Genomic DNA, 24,849 nt, shown 5'->3' on the forward strand with positions numbered 1-24,849 from the left:
GTGACTGTAAAATTATTCAGCCACTTTAAAGTGACTGACCTAATTCAACAGAGGTCCAGCAAATTGGTGCTAGCAGTCTCAAAATTAGTGAATGGAAATCCCCTGAGTGCAGTGAAAGTATCCCAAGTAGTATAAAGACACCTGCATCTGTAAGGTCCAGTCACTGGTTAATCAGTTGTCCTAGCTATCGCTACACCATAAAGACAAAAGCACACCACAAGCAAAGGTAAAGAATTATGGCATGTGTAAATCTGCCTAGATCAGGCTGTCCTCACAAAGTGAGTGACCATGCAAGGAGACTAGTGAGAGAGGCCACCAAGACATCTATGACTACTCTGAAGGAGTTAACAAGCTTCAGCAGCTGACATGGAGGAGACTCTGCATACAGCAACTGTTGCCTGGGTTCTTCACCAGTCTAAGTTTTATGAGAGAGTGGCAAAGAGAAAACCACTGTTAAAGAAAACTCAATTAATCTCAACTAGAGTTCACCAAAAGTTATGTGGGAGACTCCATGGCCAAATGAAAGAAAGTTCTTTGGTCGAATGAGACGAAAATGTCGCTTTTTGGTCATCACACAAGACATTGTGTTTGTCAGAAACCAAACACAGCACATCATCACAAACACACCATCCCCATCGTGAAGCACAGTGGTAGCAGCATCATGCTGCGGGGATGCTTCTCGGCTGCCAGCCCTGGATGGCTTTTAAAGGTAGAAGTTAAAATGAATGTGGCAAAATATAGGAAAATCCTGGGGGACAATCTTATTCACTCTGCGAGAAAACTTCTAGTAAGATAATTACCCAAAGCATGAAGCGGAATCTACACAGAAATGGTTTAAACAGAACCTGTCTGACAAAGTGAAGAAGGCTCAATATCTAAAGAAGCAGCAGGTCATGGTGCTATCTAAAAATATCAAGAAGAATGAAAAACAAATTCATTGAAATCTATCAGTGGAAATGGTTGCAAAGGCATTTCTAAGGCTTTGGGACTCCAGCAAACCACAGTTTTCTCCACAAATGGAGAAAACTTGGAACAGTGGTGAACCTTCCCAGGAGTGGCCAGCCTTCCAAAATTCATCCAAGAGGGCATCGACAGCTCATCCAGGAGGTCACAAAAGAACCCAGAAAAACATCTGAAGACAGCAGGCCTCATTTGACTCAGTTTAGGTCAGTGATGATGATTCAACAAGAAGCAAGGGACCGGGCTAAAATGGCATCAATGGGAGAGTTCTGAGGTGGAAACCACTGCTGACCAAAAAGGACACAAAGGCTCATCTCACATTTGCCAATAAAGAACATCTCGGTGATCCCCAAGACTTTCAAAAAGTTTAATTTTTGGAAGGTGTGCCACCTGATTCATCTGGAGTAAAAATAACACAGTATTTCATAAAAAGATCATCATACTAGCAGTCAAACATGGTGGTGGTAGTGTGATGGTCTGGGGCTGCAAACACACAAGTTATTGGATTAAGGGGGCAATTACTTTTTCACAAAGGGCTGGGTAGGTTGTCTAATATTAGAATTTGTTTGATGATGATAAACATTCAAGTATAACTAATATGAAAAAATCAATATGGAGGCACATACTTTTTTACTGCTCTGTGCATATGCATTATAAAGAGGCATCAGGATTAATCTCAGCCAGTCCCATAGCCAACTAAACTCCGTATTGTAGCCATAGAAATACTTCACAAACACAGCTCTGATCTTGTCTCCATCACTTTTTTCCTTTTCTATGTCCTCTCAGTGCAGACCCTGACTCAGCCTCTCATTGTTTAGAAGGTTTTTGTTTGTGCAGCATTAAAAGGTCAAACTGGACAAATAACTGGTGAAAAAGGCAAACAAATGGCCCTGAGATGTTGCTCCCATGATTCCTGAAGAACAAACTTTCACAGCACTGGTAAACAGAAAATTCTCTCTGATGCAATTGCTTGAAAACACAAACATGTCTCAGCGTTTTGCGTGTTGAATTTAGTCCACAACATATTAAAAATCACCCAGGATGTCTGTCTGATGTGTGAGAACAGATTTTGTCTTTTTTATGTTTGTTTGAGGAGACGTTCAGTCTAAAGTAATCAGATTTAGGAGCCAGATAGGGTAGGATGGATTTTTCTCTTAATGTTTTTAGCCTTGACCTTTATGCTGGAATTGTTTGGCTTTTTTTCAGAACTTAAGGGTCTACATGAAGCATTTCATGACTATTAGTGGTCTTGCAATTTTAAGGTTAAAAATGGCTTTCTCCATCTTTGTCTTAAAAGCAGGAATAAAGCAGGGACAATTCTGGGAATTCCTTTGTGCATAAAAAAGTCTTTCTGCTCCTTTTCAGATGTTGTAATAAAGCCTTTATTTTCCCAGTCTCTATTGTCTTAGCTGGTCCTGAGATAATGAAATTGGAACAAAGTGCTATATTTAGGAGTCAGTGCTTTCCTGTTTCTGTGGAAGGTCTAATGTAAAAAGCCATGCCTCTACTTCTTCTCCTCATCACTTCTATACCGCAGCTGAGGGGCATCTTTTCACAACATGGAGGAAGCTCGGTGCTACTTGTGGGCATACCTTGTTTCTAAGGTGCTTCACAGGGGCATAAAACAACCCACATGTTTCTGTGGCTGAATGAACATGCTAAGAGCTTTGAGCTTTTGGGATTCCTTTGTGGCATTTGTGCTGATGAGACCCTCGATGCAGCCAGCTAAACAGGCAAAAGGAAATCTTACTGTGTGCAGAGAGGATGCATTTGTCAAGCAAGCTGCAAGCTTCGATAATCCACCAAACACAATGCTAACAAACTTAAATGAAAGGCTTATTTGTGCACCAGCTGGATATCTCAAATTCAGAGGCACTCATAAGCAGGGGTTTGTTTTTTGTCTTTAAAATCTGCTCTATTTTTTTTTTTTTTTTTTTTTTTTTTTTGCTCGGTTTGTGGTCCCATTTTTTTCTAATAGTTGCCTTTATGTTTTTTCGCACCTCCCTGCCTCACGCCTCCTCTTATGCTGTCGGCTCGCTTTCTGAATCACTGTAATTGAGTTTTTGGACAGCAGGCCCCGTTTTGAAATGCTCCATGGGAGATAAAAGAAATTTTGCATTATTACATCAAAGGCTGCACCCTCAAACCCCCCCCATTTCACTTCTACACCCGCGCTGAAACACGATGAGATCAAATGGACATCTAAGGTCAGCATGGCAGCGAAGGGTTAATGATGTGGAGACCGTGCTTGGGTTTTTAATTCACACTCTGAGCTGATAACCACCCCTCCATCATCTACCAGTCTCATGCCTCCACTGATGACTCATGCACTTTGCACTCTGTGAACAAACCTGTTTATTTAAAGCACCTTTATATGAATACATCTGACTGTAATTTGATGTGAACTGGCTTGGATCTTTCGTTATCTGACACCATCTACCTCATCATGATCAGTGGGCTCTCAGCTAGCGCAAGGCAGACAGCCCATCTAGATTCAGTGATGGTATAAAGTAATCTGTAGTGCTGAGACATGCAGCTCATTCACAGTCAAATGGCACATTCCTCAGATTTTTTTTTTCAAGGATTAAATCTGGGTTCATCTTCATGTCTTTTATTGTTGTCTGTTCTTTGAGAGTACATAATAACAGCTTTCTCTCTTACTTGGCCAGACCATCACAGCTGTATCATATCCTGAGGTCCCAGCCTCTGCTTTGACATTTAAGAGGTTGTGTTATTGAGTGTGCTAAGATTACACAGAGATCTGTAAGAAGATCTCATACCTAGTCCTATAAGATAGGTTGTAATCCAGTGACCTTAACTGAATGGAGTCAGCAGGTTCAAATAAGGCAAGTGAGTGTGTGCGATCTTTTGAATCTGCCCATTCAACAAAGGAGATCCATGATTGATCATGGATAGATGTGTCATATCCACCTGGGAAATGAAGGCAAGAACCTTAAAAAGAAAATGGAGGGGAGACCTTTCCAGCTGGGGGGGGGGGGTGCTTTAGTACAATGTAGAATTTCTAAAAAAATATAGAAAGTTACCTTTTTAGAAATGATAACAATGTGGATGGGCATATTGACTGAACTAATATGGAAAGTAATGTCAGATTTCATTGTCAAGCAAGGATGTTCACAAATTTAAGGATGCCAGAAAATGAAATAGAGGAACTGAGACAGGTTCAAGGAAAAATGATTAAATAATTGCTCAATTTTGACAAGGATTGGTGGCAAAGTGGCATAAATGGGTTAAAATTGGCTAAAAAAAGTGGTGAAATTTGGTTAAACGAGGCAAAAATGGGATAACTTCTGCAAAAACTGATTTAAAAATGAAAAAACTGACAAAAATGGAAGGAAAATGGTGAAAACCGATTAAAGAATGGCAAAAAAGTTGCAAAATGACTAGATAAAGAAGGATACAAAGGATAAAAAGTTACTGCAGCTACTGAGTTGCGCGTGCGCAGCTATTGAGGAATAACGCCATGTCTAGGACTGTAAACATGTCAGTACTCGACTTTTGTCGTTTTTGAAAAGAAAACAACTCACTGTTGTTCTTTGTTCTTCTTTTAATGGAGAAATGTTGTCAAGTTCTGAGACAACTGGCGCTGCATCCATGCTAATCTCTTCCTCCATAACTGCACCAGCTCTTGCTGCTGCTTGTTTACGTCACGACTCTGCTGCGCCTGAAAGTACTGCCCCTCGTAGCTGATTGGTCCTGTCACTTTCTAACCGGGCCCAAACGGTTCAGATGGGAGCTTTGCAAGATGAATTGGCCAGTTAAAAACAAGGAAACGGGCGTATTCATCTGCTTTGCAAGATTACAATAATATATATAGCCCACCCTGAAAAACAGCAGCCTACCATAATCCCTCCTCTACCAAACTCACAGTTGAACAGTGCAGTCAGGCAACTAACACTTACCCAGCATCCGTCAAACCCAGACTTGCCCATCTGACTGCTAAACATAGAGGCGTGATTCGTCGCTCCACAGAACAGAACAGAGCAGAGCATTAGCAATTCCATCACACCATGCACCTTGGCAGTCATTGACCCCGCTCTGTGATTTCAAGTGGTCTTCCACTTTGTGGCTGAGTTGCTGTTACTACTAACCACTTTCTAATAATATCATTTACAGTTAACTGTGGAATATCCATCAGGGATGACATTTCACAAACCGACTTATGCAAAGGTGGCCTTCATCACATCACCACTTTTAAAGTCACTGAGCTCTTCAGAACGACCAATTTTGTATCACAAATGTTTGCAAATGGAGATTGTATGGCTAGGTGTTTGATTTTTTTACACCTGTGGCAACAGGTCTGATTGAAACACCTTCTGAGTACTGCATATATTGAATCATGTTGTCCATATCTGAAACATATAAACTTTTTACTCAGTTGACAATCTTGTTACAATACTGAAGATACCATTGTAGGCATCAGGAAACTCAAATATGACTTTTAAAAGAGCAGTGTGATGGATTTAGTGGTATCTTTTAGTGTGGTAACAAATTCCTGCTGCATTAGCTATCACCTTAGATTGTGCAGTTTCCTGTGTTGGAAGTTGTCTGTCTTTGCTGAGTTTAGTAATTGCAACTAATGATAATATAGCATAAAGATTATGAAGTTGATCATCCTGTTTGATTGAATCTTTATATGAATAATCCCATTGACAATTTATTTTTAACAACTTAGAATCAACTTAAATTGCTTAGATTAACTCCCCTTCTCCAGTGTGGGTTCAGCAGAAGGAGACTTTGTCTTAGTCATTTTAGTTATTTTAGGGTAACACAAACACCACAGAAATATTGTACACCAATGAAAATCTTCTTCTGAATGTTTTTCCTGTTCTACTAGGAGACCCCCAAAATCTAACTTTCCTTCCTTTATAAGCTTGTTTGTCATTACTAAACTTAAAATGTCCTTATACAAATGATATTTATGAGTTTCACATAAACTCATAAGCAGAATCTTTCACCTTTGATTATAACGTTCAGCTGAATTCATGCACTTATCTTAATGTTGATGAAGAACAGCTACTGTCAACATCAATAATAATAATGTAACTGTGGCCAAGAGGAAGTAGAGATTTGTCATTTGATGGTAGGATGACCCTGATGTTTGTAGTTGGATCTTTGGCGACTGTCGAGCCCTCATGCAGGTTTTCTGCCAGGTCACAAAGACCCGTTCTGTCATCAATGTTCATTAGTCTAAAAACAGTCACTGAAGGAAACTTGAATGTGTCAAAAATGGGCTGTGACCACAGAGATTTAGTTTTGTACTGACTCTTTAGAGAGATAACTTTTAAGAAATTTGAGAGGGCGGGGAAGCTTTTATTTTTGGCAAATTTTCAAGGCCACTATGTTTTTCTCTTGTGCCTTGTTTCTTGGAAAGATTACATAAGGATACACAGGAAAATAGAAGTGTTACAGATCACTTTGAATCCTGAAAACTTTAACTAATGAGATTTGTTTCGATATGATGTAGAAAGATCCTAAAAAGTCTGCTTGAATGAGGACTTTTCCAAAAAATTCTCAGAAGGTGACTGTATGAGGACAAGACAAGGCAAAATGATGTAGTAGACGTGCAGCTCCAGTGCTAACTTATGCTACAGAGGATGCCATAATGTTTTAACAGGGGAAGCTGTCAATGGCTGAAATTCATGTCGAAGCTTATCTTGAGATATGCAAAAGCATCTTCTCTGCTAAAAGAAATGTTCCTCTTGTTTTGATAAAGAAATGTGGTCAAGGTCTGATTAAACTGCTGCTTTCCTGCAGCTATATCTGAGCTAACAGCAGCACATACAGTGCTAGCAGTCATTTCAACATCAGCTTACAGTGTAATTCCACCCAACCTGTAATGCTTGCAAAATCATGAACGCGAAGGCTAGGAGAAGAGCAAAGACATCTCTTCCATCATGAAAAGCTTTCAGAAGGGCTCTTTGTTCTTGTTTTAGTAAAGAAATGTTCCAGTACTGATAAAACTCCCACTATACTATAGCTACATTTGAGCTAATTGCTACACTGGTGGCAGCCATTGTTGCCAGCTCACAGTACAGCTAAACCTCACTCATAGCTACTGCCTTGTTTTCCTTAAATGGTGCAGATTGTTCCGAACACCAGGCAGATTTGCCTAATAACAGACAGGCAAATCCTTGTGCTTTGTCAGGTTGGTAAGGCATATTCCAGGGTTTAATTGTTGGCCTTTAGTTCGTCTACTCTTGTGCTCTTTCTTGCATTTCTCATACATATAAACAGTTTTGAGATAGTTACTCCAAAAAGTAATCCATTACACATTACAAGCTACTTTCTAAAAAAGTAATGTGCTACATTACTTAGTTACTCACAGCTAAAAGTAACTAGTTACATTACTTTTGCATCACTCCTCTTCAGTAACTTGACAGCAAATAAAAAAATGCTAAACCTTACATATTCCCACAGTAATGTAATGTAATGGCACTAATTTATTACTGCAGTTAGGGGGGAGTCAAGTCCATCTGTCGTGTTACATAAAGTCAAGTCCTGCTAATAAAGACTACTAAAGACAGTCACTGCCTCCTGATAATTCGACACAACACTATAGTTAGCACAAATCTTTATTCTAACAAGGGAAGCATACACAAAACCTCTCCTTTTTTCTCTTCAAGCTGACAACAAAACTGTAAAAATCAGATCAAAACAGCACCTCACAGAAAAGCATGTCAAGAACAAGGCCACAGAAGGTAACGTTTCCCCCCATATATGCTGCCACATGTGTGTTTATCTAAGCTTTTGAGGTTACCAGTTACTGTTGTTAAAAATTGAGCTTTGGTTGCTTGGTAGGTGTCAGCCTCATGCCGTTACCCTGAGCCTCACTTGGGCTACATGGGTCTTTACGCATCAGCTTTGTGTTGCTGCATTTGCAGGTGTTTGGAAAGACTTGGTGCAAAGTTCACGGCAGTGGCGAGTTGTGTCCGACCTGGGCACAGTTTCTACTTCTCCGTCACATTCTTAACCTTTTGTGCAATGAATGTAACGTGTAATGTAGCAGAGTAGTGTTCATCTCTCCACATGTTACTTTGTACTGAGCTTATAAAAGAAGGGGGATCTTGAGGTTAAGGTTGCTAGAATATTTGTTGCATTGATAATGAGACACACACGCAGAAATATTGACAATTTTCTTGTAATATTTACAGTGTGCAATTATTTGTCTGCAATTGTTTGTTATAGTAAAAAAACAAAAAAATCTCTGAATATGGCTGGCTATGATTTCTGTTCTTGTTGCTGTGATAATGAACCAGGTATCATATTGAAGTTAAAAACCTGGTGCAGTGGGATACCAGTAGCCTGGTAGTTATGTCTGTATGCCCCATGTTAGAGGGCTGGGTTAAGATCTGTGACTGCTCTCCCCCAAATTAACATTACTTGTAGAAATAATAATAATGACATTAACAGTAAATTAAATTGCATTTAGTGTGAATGAATTGCACTGTTGACGGCTGGTTGAGACAGTAATGATGATCAAGTGGAAGAGAATATAGTGGCAATCGAAGATTATGAAGTTGCTGCATTATGTACATAGACATTGCACCAATTGTGATATGAACATCATCACACCCATCAACTTGTTGGCTGTTAGCTTTCCTGCAGTGCTCACCTTGTCTTCACAATGAAATTTTACCTGGGGGTTGGCAAGAGAAAGTCCAGCTAGAATATATATTTTTTGTTACATTCACACATGCAGTTCACCCTGAAAAGTTTTGGAAATTTTCAGGTGTTCTTTGCATGTGTGAAAAAAGCCTCTCTCACTTTCATCCCCTCCTTTTTTCCACCACCTTGTGGGCTCCACAGTGGCTGCTGCTCTTCCATCTGTTTCCCAATCAATTTGGGCTCATTTCCTGCCAATTGGCCCACCTCCACGGGCTACGCTTCATTTCAGGAAGCAATACATGTTGAGTCCATCAGCTGCAGTGATTGTAGTGATCATCCTCTCTGTAACACAGAAGCTCTCCTGCAGTTTATCCATGCCTGTGAAGCTTTGGATACGGCTCTGCATACGACCAATGGGACATAGTGTACATTTTAAGCAGATGGCTCACAAATGTACTCATTCTAACAAACCTGAGAGTTTAATAAGGGAACACTGTCTGTGGTCAGGCTGTTGTCAAGGCGTCTCAGGTTTATTGATATGAACCTGGTGTTTGTTTGATATTCAGGCTGGAAGTCACGCACAGCTGACAGTAATCTGCATACAGAGCGCTGTCACTTCATTTTAATTGCAGATTCGCGTGTAAATGTTTGCAAGAAACAAACCATCCTCCCTGTACAGCAAACATGACTCCTCATTACTTTATTGCCACTTTGTGAAACACTGTGTAATCTGATGCCATCATCACATATTTGTTTACGACCGGCACCAACACAGTGTCTATTTTATCTCTATAAAACTCAGTGTCTCACTCCTGTAGAATTTACTGTCGACTGTATTTCTCCTAACTGCAGCAGTGTTGAACTCATGTGGTTCAACAAAACAGAAAGGCTTATGAAGAAATCTAAATTCTCATTTATGGGCCTGAAATATTTATTTTAGTTGCCTTGCATAAATTACAGCTAACAGGAAGGTGACTCTGTGTCAATCTGAAGAAATCAGGGTCAGAAAAAGTGCTCTAGACCATTAACCTCTCCTGTTTTACATGAGATTATCAGGACACTGAGGAGGAAAGATTTGGGCTGTTAGTAATCCCCAAACTCCAGGAAGGTCCTATTTGGGTTAAACTGTGTTAGGCCCTTTGAAAACCCTGCAAAAGTTCCGGCTGACCTGGATAAACCCTTTAACAGGATATCGTTGTCCAACTTTATGGTTGAAAATCCTTTTGCAAATTCACTCTTCACTGAGTAGAAAGTGAGCATCCACTGCTTTCCAAGTGCACTAAATATGCACTTCTTAACTATAGATGCACCTGCAAATATTTAGAAATATGCATAAGGAAAGTCTTCTTTCCATACATGAATGCCATAGTAAAAAATGACTACTAAAGCTCTTCATTAGTTTCTCGTAAAGGCATATAGTGTGCATATGAGTAAAGCCGTCTTCTTAATTATGATCCGGCAGAATCTTAATGTGGGTTCTTAATCACACCATATCCACACACAATGCCTAGTCGCTGTGTCTGCCTCCTGCACATGAAGTAGCCGCTCTTATCAGTGGGAGCAGATGGAGAGCGTCCAAGTGAGAGGCTCGGTCTGGCTCCATGTATGTCATAAGTAAGAGGATGACCTTGGCTGGATCTCAGCTGTGGTTCAACCCCTAACAAACACACACTTCTTTCTGCCCTTTTCAGTCTTTCTTTCTGTTATTCCGTGGCAGTCTTCTCCTCTCTCACACAAACACACACTGCCTTGCTCCTACACATTCCTGTACACAAGCTTTACAGCTGGAGACAATATACACTCCTCCACAGTATCACTTCATCAAAAAAAAAGCCATTTGTAAGAGTCTGAGTGAGGCACAGAGGCTGTCTGTAAAGCCCTTTCAAGATGCTGTTTAAACACTGAGTCATTTGTAGCATTTAGCATATAAAGAATGTTCTGCAAGGTTAAAATGTTAATAATAATCAGAAGCAGGCTGAGTAAAATCTTCCTCCTTTGCTTAACTTAACAACTCATGAAAGTAGAGCTCCCCTTTTATCAATATTTCACTCAAGCTTCATGAATCCGCCAAGGCATTAATCAAGCACAGTTTAAGGCCTGTGTTGTTCTCACTTTGCTGTACTCACAGGACACTATAAACAGTCAGTGAAAGGGGATATTAGCGTATTTTTCAGCTATAAATCTGAAGTGTTGTGCTGGAAGATATATTTTGGGCCACAACTTCAGGGAGAAAGAGAGATTTAGCACTGTTTACAGTGTTTAATCAACTAAATTCAGCCAATCATGATGTATTTGTTGCTACTGTGGTTTCTCTGGCTAAGTGCTGCAACAATCAATCCTAGCTGTTAACCTGAGGAGGCTGCAGACTGCTGAGTGTCTTCTTTGGTACACACAAAGTCACCAGGTGGTTTTTCCTGTTACATAATTCATGTAGAGGCCAACTAATTGTACAAAAGTACTTACTAAGTGGATTGGATACACAGTAGCTTTTGCTGTATGCTTCAGGTCATTCTCTTGCTGAAAAATAAATTTTCTCCCAAGCCATAGTTATCTTGCAGACTGAATAGGATTATCATCAAGGATTTTATATTTTGCTGCATTTATTTTACCCTCTACCTTTCCAAGCCTTCTATGGCTGGCTGCTGAGAAGCATCCCCACAGCATGATGCTGCCACCACTGTGCTTCACAGTGGGGATGGTGTGTTTGTGGTGATGTGTAGTGTTTGATGTCTTGTCTTATGGCCTCAAAGCACCATTTTGGTCTCATCCGACCAAAGACCTTTCTTCCACTCGACCATGAAGTCTCCCACATGCCTTTTAGCAAAGTCTAGATTAGATTTAGGGCCAATCTCATTTCTACCCCTCAGCCCTAATCTTAGCCTTTCCACTTTGTTTTGCACATTCATGTCAGGTGAAGGGGTATCCTAGTTCTTCATGGGCTACACAGCCTTTGAAATGAAGATTGTTTCCCTTGAAACTGAGTATGATGAATTTCCGCATGATGCACCACGTTAACTTACAAAATGGCACAAAGGACTATGAAGGAGGAGCATGAATGTAAATTTTTTTGGCATTTATAGTTGATAATAGGAAATACACAGGTTGTGTGTTCTCATATTTTCAATCTTTAGCTACTAGGGATGTGCTTGTGTAAATGACAGCTATTAACTGTATAAATATAAAAACAGGAGACACAGAGATCTGTAGTATGAACGAGATGGTCCAAATTCTATTCAGTCATTCCTGTCAAATCCTCCACAGATCAAAACAGGCTACTCTGAGAACTTTAGTATGTAAAACTTTATGTGAACATACTAAAGTTCAATTTTTTTTCTGTCACTTTTCCTTTCTGCTTTCCTGTGACAGCTACAGCCCAAACTCCACAGCTGTCCGTCTCCTTCCTGCTTGTCTACATGTACAAACTGCTGACCACATGTGTGGTTGCTATAGTAATGGTGACTGACAGCAGAGTGCTGTACATGGGGAAGATAAATGAGAAAGTGGGTTGTCTTGTATGGCTGAATAATGGGCTAAACTCTAGTCTGATTAATTAATTACATGTGTGATTTGTATCACTCTGTGTGAGTGTGATTGATAAAACAACTAAGCTTAGTGAACACATAACTGCAGCATGTACTGAATGCAAAGGGAAGCAGGAACAAGTAAATTGCCATCATTTAGAGGGGAAATCACATGTATGTATAAATTATAATCATGACCTTTTTATGATTAATCAGCGTCCCTTATGCAAAAGTGATTGCTCAAATTCCTACAGGGGAGTTTGAGACAAATCATTGCCTTTGTAGTGACACACAACTCATATGACCAAGGAAATAGAGGCTGTTGCAGCTTTTGCATTTTCTGCTCCTGTAAGTGCCTCTTATTTTGTACAAGAAGTCCTTCCCCTGCTTCCCTTTTTAGAAAGATATTTTTAATGAAATGGCACTCAGCAAACTGTTTTATCTGCGCCTTTTGTACAAACTTTAATCATGGGCGGCTGGGGCAAGTGGTCATATTTCAGAAGTCTCTATGGTAACAACTTTAACTAAATTGTTAGCCTCTGTCTAACATTTCAACCCTGCAGATTTTCAGTGCAGTGAGTTGCACTGTTTCTTCTGTTTTTCTCCCAGATCTGTTAACATAGGAATGATTTGCTTATTAAAAATTGCCTTGTTTTTATATTTCTCACACTCGCATTTTTAAAACCAGCACTTTGAAATTTTGTCCTTCTCTGTAATTTGCATAGAAAGAACTAAAGCTCTTATAATAACTTTAAACTTGACCTTTTTATCTGCCGCTTGAAAGGAGCAGCTTTCATATGTGTGTCATGACACGTTTCTGTATCAGACTGGTAATGAGCTATTGTTCATTCACATTCACACACTGGATAATTAGCATTTCATATTATTGTGGGGGAAAGGTCCTCATTTATAGGGTATTTAATGCAAATGAGACTACGATCAAGTCTTGTTGGAGATTTTAAGTGGAAACTTGAAAATGTTAATTGTCTCTTTTAGTCCTCCTCATGTCTCTCTTTGTAGACTCAGCTAAAATGTGGAGCAAAAAGGCCAAGCGGGGTCATCAGTGTAAGGCTGAAGAACTCCATCTTGTTAGCATGCCCTTTATAAAACACTAGAAACAAGGTACGGATTTTTATTCATGTTTGTATGTTTCTTTGTTTGGTAATGATACAGCTGTTGAAATGTCAGTGTTGCTAAAAATAATAATAATAAAAAATTATAAAATAGTCAATGCACAGAGAATCACCTTCACCCAGAAATGTCACACAGCTTCCCATTAGATGACAAATGGGTCCTTTATTGACCTTTGAGGTATAATTTGTAAGCATGAAAAGGAGCAGTGGTCTCATTTGTTTCTCAGTACTTTAATGAGGGATGTAACATACACCCATCTCCCCTTAACCATTGTATCAGGATACTGTGTTCACAATACAATCTAATGCCATTTTTTAAAAGCTAATTTTCTTAAAAATGTATCTGAAGTAAATTAATGAATAATTATTATTCTTTTTATGGACTCACAATATTGGATTTTTGTCGATATCTGACACGCTGATATGTACAAATTCGTTACCTTATTCATACTAATGGCTGATATTCAAAGCTGATAAACAGTATACTGTTTGTAAAAATCTGTCGAAATTTTTATTTCTGCCAGTACGATATTAAACCTTTAAAGCCAGTACCTGCAGACACCAGTATCATGCTGATATTGTGCATCCTTTATTCCTGTATTTCAAAACTGTGACAATAAACTGCAAAATATCCCTTTATTTTTTGTATTGCATTACAGTGCATGAGAAAAATCACACATATGTAGAGAGTGAACAACATACAATAAATCATTAGACAAAAGGAATTGGACGAGGTAAACAACTGAATAAAAAGGTTCAAATGTTGCTGAGTCAGTGATTTAAGAGTTCTTAAAGCTCGAATATGTAACATTCAATGAGAACCATGTAGAATCAACTCTACTCCCCCTCCCTACCTGTTCTTCTCCGTGTTTGGGCTCTGTAGCTCCGCCCCTCTTCTCACATACCTCCTCGTTAATGTGCACGTCGGCTGAATTGAATACTGACAGTGGCAGAGCCCTCATGGAGTGATTTTGTTCCGGTTTTCCACTGAAGTCAATGGCCAAACAGGTTAGAAAACACTTCGTCTCAGCATGAACAAATTTTACAGAGCCGAACACTGCTGGTAACTCCGCCATTGTATCAACTTCTTACTAAGCTGAGGCCCAAACACACTTACTACAGCGGCCAATAGGAACACTCCCTCCATCCTGAGCTGCGATTGGCTGCGAGTTCTAGCCTCCTCATTGACTGGAGCATCATCCCTTGCTGGTTTTCCTCAAGTGAGAGTGCAACGCGAGGAGGCGTTGCAGAAGTGTGCTATTTTTTTAGATAGCTTTAATAACAACACCCTGACGGGTTGTGTTGTTTTTGTGGGCATACGACACTAGAAATAAATCACTTACTGCAGCTTTAAAGTGTAAAATTGTCTCGCTTATATCTGATATATTTAGGTGTGGGGATACCATGTTATAAGTGCATGAGTGACAGCCGAGTACCATAAATTTTTCTTGCTCATTTATGCCCTCATTTGGCACTGGCAGGGGCATGTGTGAATATATACATTCATGTTAGGTCAAGTTTTAGGCATGTTGGGTGCTTAGGATTCATCGCGGCTGATATGTTACAACCCAGGGCTGGAGAGAAGCTGCCATTAAATAATAAAAACAAAAAATTAGAATGCTTACCGTCAGATGACACTGTGGAGTTGTTGACTGCAGAGTTGCTAAGTTTCAAATTATTTCAAGTGACTTTTAATTAGTATTTTTACTCGAAATAGACATCTCTATTAAGCACACTGCTATTGTCTTGTCTGTATTCGGCATACGTCTGATGCCTTATGAAACATATTCATATAGTTGTATTCTAAAACATAATAACTTAATGATGGCCTTACATGAGAGGACTGCTAAAACTTTTAAAGACATCAGACACGTTTCACATTTAAAGACAAAATGTCAATAAGCATCTGAGTTTTTGGTCTTAGACTAAGATTTTGTGAAGACTGGGGATCTTACAGGGTCACTTACTGCAAGACCAGAATAAGATCATTTTGAGATTGTTTCCCATCATAAAAATCAGTGAACGGAAATATTACTCATTTTTAATTTTATGAGTTTTATGACCACCTTTCATGACTGAAATCACGAGAGTGCTGCAACTCTAGTGAGACTCTCATGGTTTTACTCCAACTTTGGAATTTTGTCTGCGACTTTGAAATCACTTTGAAAAGTTATAGGCTCAAGAACGGCATTACTCGCCTTTCAAACATCTGTATGCCTCTCTTTTTCAGCTACAGATGACCTAACAAGAGACAGAAAAAGCAAGTGAAGCCTGCTGCTGGATAAAAATTGTTATCCATTATGTGTGATGTCATTTAGCTTAAAAATTGTCCATATTTGCATGGGTGTTAAATCCTTTTGAGAGATATAGTTACATTGTCTCTGTTTTCTGTCATCCACCCAGCCATGCCAGCTCCAGTTTCTATTTCTAATTTATATTTTTTCAGTCTGGGAACTCTTCCATCACTTTTGATTATTTCTAATGGCAAGCTCATTCTTTGTACTTTCATATTTGACTCTTAAGACTCGTTTTAATGAGCTCTCATAAGGTCTGCTTCCCCTGCTAGCCCCTGGCTACATGCAGCTATGTGCAGCAGGCGACTCCACTGGACCCAGACTATATAAGGCATGAACACTTCCCCACACATGAAGACATGCCATTTTCCCTTTGACGAGATTATCCAGTGAGAAATGGTGGCTAAAGTACTCAAATAGATCCTTAATAAAGACATATTGAATAAATAAAGCATGAAGCCAGATTTTAACACTGATCCAGATCAGCAATATGAGCTATTTGGCAGTGCCATTCATGAAAATAAATACTAATTAGCTGATTATTTAAGATCTTTTAGAGGAAAATGTATATTTACTGGAAAGAAATATCAGGTAATTTTAGCCTAAAAGGCTGCAATGTGTAATTTTGGTTCCATCTGTTTAGCATTGTTCTGCTTTTTAAATGCTAGATAAGTCTTTGTGCTACAGAAGCTCTGCTTCCTAATTTGGACAGATTATCTTTAACTAATTCTTTCCTGTCCTCTCCTTCTCCCTCTGCCCTCTTGATCCCCATCTCCCTCCCAGATGCCATGATCCAGCCAGAGAAGGATAATCATGCACCCCTAGTAGACAGCATGGACACCAAAAGGCCTGCAGCTGAAAGGTGACCTCCAGACACTTCACCTCCCAAAAACGTTTGGTGAGTTAAGCTTTAGAGAATCCCTCGTATTCACTCATGCAGGGGAGGGATGTGGCTGCAAAACAGGACACATTATCTAACGTCTTTATTTTTGGAGAAACCACTGCTTACAGGGGAGAAAAAGCCTCTGTGTGGATTTTTTTCTTTCTGATTTATTGATTGGCTCATCTATGCTGCCATTTTCCCCTTTGACCTAGGTGGCAAAAGTCTTTCAAGGGAAAAAAAATCTTTATCTCTTAATTAAAGGTATGGCTGTTTGTTAATGATATACTTAGACAACTGTATTTGATCTGGAAAGCGTTCAATAGATCAATAAGTCTTTGCATGAAGTGCCTGTTATTTACACGTGTGTTGAGTTATAAGCTTAGGTGATAAGTGATGATGGCTTTTAAAGACTTAAATTTGTCTACTTGCTTGTCTCTGTAAAAAAAAAGTCCTAGTCATCATTGGTTACTTCATGCAACGCAAAAAAATCCTTGAGTTTTAATTTCCATTTAGTTTTGTCTTTTGTCTTTATAGTCCCATAACTTTTCAAAAATCCAACAGACATTACTGCAGCACACATGTTCTTAGCCCAGGTTGTCCTGAAAAAAAGGATGTCTGGAGCTTGACTGTGCACCACAGGGTTGTTATTTTTCAAGCTTTTCAAAAGAATAAGTCCAGGTGACACAAAATGGTTAAATAGCTTAGGGCTCAGATGGTTTTACTTCCTTGCTAAGAGCTACAACGTGCCTGCCTCTAGTTATGCATGACTGTTGGCCTTCTTGTAGTCAGATCTGATGGGTCATTTAAAAGTCACTCCTGTACAATGTGTGCCAGTAAAAAAAATGAGCTATCCAGATCAAAACCAGTTTTTCTTGTGGGCTGTAGACATGTTTGTTTCTGCTGTAAAAACTGGCATTTTATAATGGATGTTAAAGTGACTTTGGGTATTTTGTGGCCAGCTCCAAGTGGACACTAATGGCATTGCATTTGTTGTACTTCTACAATGCCTTCATTTTTCAGCATCTGAGGTTGATTAAAACACAATCAACCATACTGTAACTTAGACACACCCCCTTTTTATCTGCTCCAGTTAGACTTGAGCATATAGCCTGCCTAATGTCTTTATTCTTATAGAAATGGTGTACATCCTGTCAGAAGTTTTTTGTTACTTTTTTGTTACTAACTTTTTCTTTTTGCTGTTGACTTAAGTTAAATTTACCCTTCAAATACATACTTTCAAGTAAAAATGTAAAAGCTGTATTAGACAGTAGTTTTGTGGTAATAAGCAGCACGCTCAGCTTCTAGAAGGTTACGTTAATTGAATGTAATTTATCATTTTTGGTCAAGTCGAAGGATCTACTGCCCATAGAAAAAAAAGTAGCCTTTAGCCTGTTTGAACGGTAAAGACAGTATCATTTTTTCATCTGCATTGTTGGCAGTAAATATAGATATATATCACCAACAAACATGCTTGCTAAATTTTTCTGTTAAATCTGACCAACACTAAAATAAACGTTGAATCTCACCCATGAAACCTCTCAGAAATTGTTGATCTTAATTTGGATTCACATTCCAGGCGATTTGTTGTTAGCATACACTAAGGCCCATATACAGCAGCACTCCTCTTCTGTAACTTATTACCTTTGGAGACTAATAAATAGCACACACACACAAATAAAACAAACATCATTAGAACAACCACAACAAGACACCAATTTTACTCCAGCTACTTCCACTAATGTGAGCCGTCCAGAGAATTCGAGAGCGTGGGGTAATCTCAGCCGTGAAAGCTGCATTTGTGTGGTCTGATTGAAACAAGTGGTTTGAATTCAAATAAGCACCCTAGATATGTCATTGGAGTAGCATTAGAGCAGCAGGAGGTGAACAGGCAGCTCCTCAGTGACTGAAATAGATATGGGAGTTAAATTCAGAAGTGGATTTTTTTTTTCTGAATTGCCACTTGTGACCTGGCAGCAGACAGGTCTTGTATTTCTTTGATTTACCCTTTCATGTGACAAAAATGGGAACCTTACTACAGTTTGAAGGGTTGATTTCATGGGATGAGAGCAGAGTGATGAGAAAAGAAAAAGAAAGGAATGTTTATATATGTATATGAATATGGAGATGCCATAATTTTTGCTTTGCACAAGTGCTTTCTGCATTAAGATCAAATACCACTATACTAAATGAATAATAAAATTCAGCCTCTTCATAGGGTTGTATCGTCTACTAGGTGCATCCTGATGCAAGGCTTTTAAAATGTAAAACATTCCCATCAACTCTTCTAAAAAAATCTGAGTGATGCATTTGTTGGTAAGAGGGCCCTTTATGAAAGTGAACTGAAATGATGACTGATAACAGGCATAAATCCATTTTAGAGAGAACTTAAGGAACTGCAGTATCTGTAAGTAAACACAAATAAACATTAGAATCAAGTATACACCAAACAGCTGTTTTTTTTTTTTTTTATTATTAATCGGACCAACACCAGGCTCATTTGTCATGTAAGATATGGTGTTAATGTGCAGTGTAAGTGCTGTTTCTCCACACAGAGTTCAGTGGGTTGACAGTCTCCCAGCGTATCTTTTAATGCTGGTACGACAGCGGGGACGGTTAAAAGCACTCGAGCATTGGATGGAATTCAGTCAGCATGCATTTAATTTGGCTTTGTGGCAACCGCAGGCACAGACGCAGTGGTTATACAAGAGATATGGACCTGCACGTTGGGGAGCGTGAGTGTAGGAAGGCGCAGATAAAGTGTTTCTGTCACCTCATTCCTTTGCATATGATTACCTGTCAAAAGTAATGTGTCCCACATTTGTTTGATCTAATCTCTTTCAGATTTAGTTACATTGTGTGAATTTTATTGAACATGGAAGATGTTTAAGGGGAGATCATCTTTTGGTTGAAGGTTTTAAATGCTTTCATTTATTCTGTTTGCCTGAAGCTTTTGGTTTAAGAGGTTACTGGACAAATATCTTTGACACAAGTGTGCAATGAGACGTTAGGACTTATACACTAATTAGTTAAGCAAGGGTAGGCAATTTACTCAAATATTTTATTATTTGTTGAAAAACGCTTTTTATTCTGACAACCTCAATCCATCAGTCACTGTGACGAAAAAATTAGTATCTATAGATGTCTAAGGCCTGTAATAAGCCAGTCTGATCATTCCATCTGTCAGAATGAAAGAATTTAACAACCTACATGCCTACTCACTTTTAACTCCTTGTTGTCAAGAGCATAAACACAGTACAGAGGAAGCATATAGTGCAGAGGCTTATAGATATGCAGATGCAACAGCCATGGTCTATCCTGGAGGAGGTTACAAAGTAAGTTTACCACAGTATTTTACACAAGTTTAATAAAATTCTACTCTGAAAAATATGACATTCAGTTCACATAGATATACCGTCAGTTTTCCAGAGTTATTTAACTTTAAAAAGTGTTTTTATTTAACTTTAAATGTTGATCATGGACAAAATGAAATTATTCCTGCTCATTATAGAACTATTTTTCTCCATATGGATAACGCTTCATGCAGAGGTGTATTTTACTTTAAACAGATTCATGTTCCTCTTTATAAAGAGCTACATTTTACTCTAAATTCATAATTCTCTTTCTGCTGCCTGTGAAGGGAGGAAAGACAAATTATTTTTTGGCTATATTAGACATATTAAAGATACAATCCTGATAAACATATAACAAGGACTCAGGAGCAGACCACAAGATGAAGTAGTAAGGCTAAAGATGTTTGTTTCACAACAACAACGTTGCAAATAATTCTGAGTGTACTGGTTGGTGGTTGGCAGAAGCACTGGCAGAGAGACAGAGGCACTGCAAAAGAGGAGGACAAAACGGTGTTAGACAAGGTAAAAAACTCACTGAAAAATCACTAGATTTAAAGGTTAAGGAGGAGCCAGGTTACCGCACTGGAATCTGTAGTATACTCTGGTGTCTAAATGTTCAGCACAGTGTGATTTAAAGGAGATCTTGATTGCCAAGGATCAGCTGCAGTGACAATAAAGCTCTGGTATGAATTAAACAGTAAGACGTTGAGTTCTGCTTTCATGTAAAGTTGACACTATAAATTAAACGCTTTATGCAAACATTATATTATGAATTAAACAGACATTTGAATACAGATTAGATTAAGAAAAGTAACCCACCTCTGCTGTTTTTCAGCCAGCTCTTTCTGATGTGAGAATTGTATAATGGCGGCTGAATTGACACTTAAGAAGCAGGTGTGGTTAAAGTTTTACCCCAGCAGAATATCATCTGTGTTTTTGCTCCAATTCAAGAAGTAGCTGGTAATTGATACTCTCGCAAAAGACTAAATGTTACTGTTTTTGAGGAAAATATTTGTAGACTACTTGCCAGATATTCCTGTGTGAAAACTTGATTTTATGAAAAAGTAAATTAGCCTAAGGTTAAGTAAACACTCAGAAAAGAGTCAAAACAGACCGTCAAGCATCTGCTTGTTAAGAATGTCAAAATGATTTGCTGAGTGTGGCTAATGTTATCAGGGTTAGCTCCTCTGGCCCTTCTTGGAGGTTATTCCCCAGAAGTCTGTGCTGGTTACACACTGATCCAGGTGGGTGATTTTAGTTTAGCCTGGCACCACTTAAAAACAGTTTTTCAATTTTCTAGGTCAAAATACTGCCAAATCTGGTCTCGACCTGCCTTCTTTGTAAAGTGTCTTGAGATAACATTGGTTATGAATTGGCACTATACAAGCAAAGATTGACTGATTTGTTGATTGACCACTGTACTCGTTTACATCCAGGTATTTATAGCAGTATGGTAGTTTCTGTTAATTAGAACTATCGCCATTAAGTAGCAGATGGTTGCTTTACAGCTTACACACGTGTCTGGCAGTGTAGGCTTAAATTCACAAGAATATAACTGACTAGTTTGACTGACTATTAATTCTGGTGCTTACAAGCAAGGGAGATTATGTAGGGATATTTCATATATCTCATATATGTACTCAATTATTAATTTACTGCATATAACTATGCAACTATTCAACTCTTCAAGAGCCTTGTGGCCTGTTCTCAGAAGAGGCTGAGCGTATCCTTTATATGATGGATTGGCCCTCAGGTCAGGTAAACAATTGAGAAGGGTCTACAGATTTTTCAGTCTGGTAAGAAGATTGAGAAACTAGTGAGAGCTGATTCTCATGACCAAAAAGGATGATTTGGAAAGATCAAATATCACGAGGTTAGGTAAGAGTTGGCTGGGACTAAGGGTACGTGTGAGAAGCAGTGTCAAGAGAACAAAAACATGTTTTGGGGGTCCTTCTAGAAGTGTGTATGTGTGTGATTGATTCATGTCTAGGTGCACGTCTAGATTAGATGCTATAAAAGGGTCTGTCACTAGCTTTCGGGTCTCTCTCTTGATCAACTGCTCTGTAACTCTGTATCTTGTACCGTGTAATAAATATCGGCTAGGCCTAAACTTATCTCACTGTCTCTATACTCTTGTTTTCATGAAATGTTTGACGTGTTGTAGAGTTCTACGCGTCAACAATGACATTTCAGTCATTTAGTTGGCTAACCATGCCCACCCTCAGGTCACCCCGACATCTTAACCATGTTTGGCCACAAGTCATTCTAGAGACAAGACTCTTGTTATATGATCAACTTAAACTTTAGACTAGAAAGAAATTAAACTTAGCGTTTGTTCAAGCAGGACACAGAAGTCGTATGCGTAGCTGCAATCAGCTGATGGCGAGCTGATTCCAATTTTCACCTCCTAGCCCCCACAGCCAATCACAGCTCTTTCTCTCAGCACAACAGTCCATTTCAATATGACCCCCTTCTCACTAATCCCTGCTTTCATTAGTGCTGATGCAACACGCTGCTACTGCAGGCAAAGCTTCACCTCCTCCACCCCAGCCTCCTCCTTTATAACATATAGTGTGTTGCACCCATAAATTCAGTTTCATGCTACTACGGATTAACTGCTTCTGAACTAACTGTTGTATTCAGTATCACTGTCTCAACCAAGTAAAGATGTATATCCATTTTGTGGTTATATGTATGATGAAAGTGTTCCTGACTTAAACAGAATAAAAAATCATACTCATAAAACAAGAAAAACAAATTACAAAAAAATCAAACTCATGGGCAACAAAAAAGCAATCAAACAGACAATGCATCCATGATTGTTTGGAATGTGTGTTGCTGCATGTGTGTGTGGTGTGTCATTGTGCATGCTTACTTGTGGGCATCCCGCCTGTGCAATCAGTGCACGTAAACTATAATATTCATTCAGTCTTCGTCATAATTTTCCCACTGTTTCTTGCAGGATTTCCTAATCATGTCTGTCAAAATGGAGTTGATGGAGTGTTTAGCAGAACAAAAGATATGGGATTCTGAGGGAAATCATTCCAGAGGGACTTCATTACTCTGTGGTGTTTTGCATTATAATAATTAAAATACTTAAAAATATGGTTTAGTATTCAGCTGCAGCTCTCTGGGGTTCATATTTGCAATTACAAGATAATCCTTGAATAAGTTAGAAAATCTCTGATCTAACAAGTCAAATAAAAACACATGGATGCAAAGAAACACACTTGCAATCACAAAAAACCTACCCTGCTCGAGTCTTTGCAAACCAAACAATCTCTTATGAAAATACAGCAGGAAGAAGTGTTGTAGAAAATCCCCATGTTTGTTTTCAGTCTCCTTAAAAACTCCTCGGCTGTGCCAAATGACTTTACGCTGCTCATTGATAGCTTTTCAATTAAAGCTAAAAGTGTGGAAGCAGTTTAAAGGATGTTTGTTTTCAAGGAATCTACTCACTGTGTTTCATCAGCTTTAATCTTGATGCTTGTCATTAATTTTTAGTGTCAATTCAAGACATTCTGTCTGCTTCTGAACATACTTTTCCAAAGCTTACACCATTGAATAGATAAATCATGTGATTGCTGGAGACACTAAGAGTGTTTGTTCCTACATTTTATTTATAGATTCCTTTTTCCCACACATTTTTACACCTACATGAAAGTTGGTCATTGTGCAAAACATGAATAAGAATAGTCACTGAGATATTTAGTACAGTGCACTTGTATTGTTGTAAAGAAGAATGAGAAATCTCTCTGATGTATGTTGCTGCCAATGTTTTTTTTATTGTCTGTGAATTTGCTCAACCTACCAGCCGTGGTGGCATGTGGGTTGATGAAAGTAACGTAACAGAGTGATTTGAGGCCGAAAAAACGCGAATTGAATCCCAGGCTTCTGCCTCTCATGCTCTGACACTAAGACAGGCAGCCACTCTCACTGCCTCCTCCTCAGAATGCTGGAGCGGTTTGTCTTGGTGTCACTGAGCCCAGCGAGACATGAACTTACAGATCTTCTGGTTCAGGATGGTTTAAAGAATAACAATGTGTGCCTGGTTCAAAAAGCAGTGGCTGTAAAGTCTTGGTTATGTTAAGATTTGTGAAAGTTTAGACAAATTGTCAAATTCTACACAATAAAAGTCCCCTCTACTTATGTTGATGAAAGACCTTTATTTTATACATGCTGGATTTTGGCAGCAACTTAATACACTGACAAATACAAATCACACAGATACACTTAGGAAGCCTGAACATGTGTTTATGTGTGTAATGTTTGAGTAAAATTTACCTACAGCACAAATATGCCCATCAGTCATCAGTGATCTAATTCCACTAGTTAATGACACAGTCTAAGTTATAAAACAATCCTAAAATACATGTATTCTTTATTGCTTTACAGGGTTTTAAGCTCTAGCCTTGCTTTGTGTTGCATAATGATTTCACAGTACAGTGTCTGGATCTGTTGAGACAGCAAGGTTTGGGCTTTCCTTAGTGATCAACTTTAAATTTAGCTTTTAATTGCACTTCCAGCTCTCCAGAAGAGTTTTACAAATGTTTTCAAAGAGACTTTTTCACCTTTTTCTTGTTTCTTTTACTCGTTTCTCTTACTCGTATTTCTACAACTGTTGAAAATTGGATTTAACAGGATCATTGGTCAAATGATTTGAAGAAGCCTCGATAAAACCTTCAGTAGGATTAAAAAAAGATGCTCCTTTTCAACATAAATTGTAACTGGATGCTGTATATGACTGGTGATCACTTAAATTTCAAGTATTTCCAAAATTACACAAATTAGTTGCAGGAATTATTGCAAGAATTATTATATTCTCAAAATATGAAATAGTAAGCCCTTTTAATTGGTTTTCTGATGAAGTAAATACATACCGTGTGTCACAGTTGTATGCTGCAGTCAGTTTTGAGGTAAAATAAGTCACTGTATCTTCATCACTGCACATCATCACAAACGCACCATCCTCACTGGGAAGCACGGTGGTGGGAGCATCATGCTGTGGGGATGCTTCTCAGCTGCCAGCCCCAGAAGGCTTGTAAAGGTAGGTAAATGAATGAGGTAAAATATAGGAAAATC

At 38.7% G+C, this 24,849-nt stretch overlaps 1 protein-coding gene across 1 annotated transcript in view; it reads left to right on the forward strand.

Annotated features, from left to right (window-relative positions):
- The window catches only part of chrm3a (cholinergic receptor, muscarinic 3a), a 152,709-nt gene that overhangs the window by 34,914 nt on the left and 92,946 nt on the right, over positions 1 to 24,849 (forward strand). The window contains exon 2 of the mRNA XM_041790114.1: positions 16,318 to 16,432. The gene's annotated coding sequence lies outside the window, so the exon portion shown is untranslated. The remainder of the gene's footprint in view (positions 1 to 16,317; positions 16,433 to 24,849) is intronic.

This window comes from Cheilinus undulatus, linkage group 6 (assembly GCF_018320785.1).
Source record: "Cheilinus undulatus linkage group 6, ASM1832078v1, whole genome shotgun sequence".
Lineage (NCBI taxonomy): Eukaryota > Metazoa > Chordata > Actinopteri > Labriformes > Labridae > Cheilinus > Cheilinus undulatus.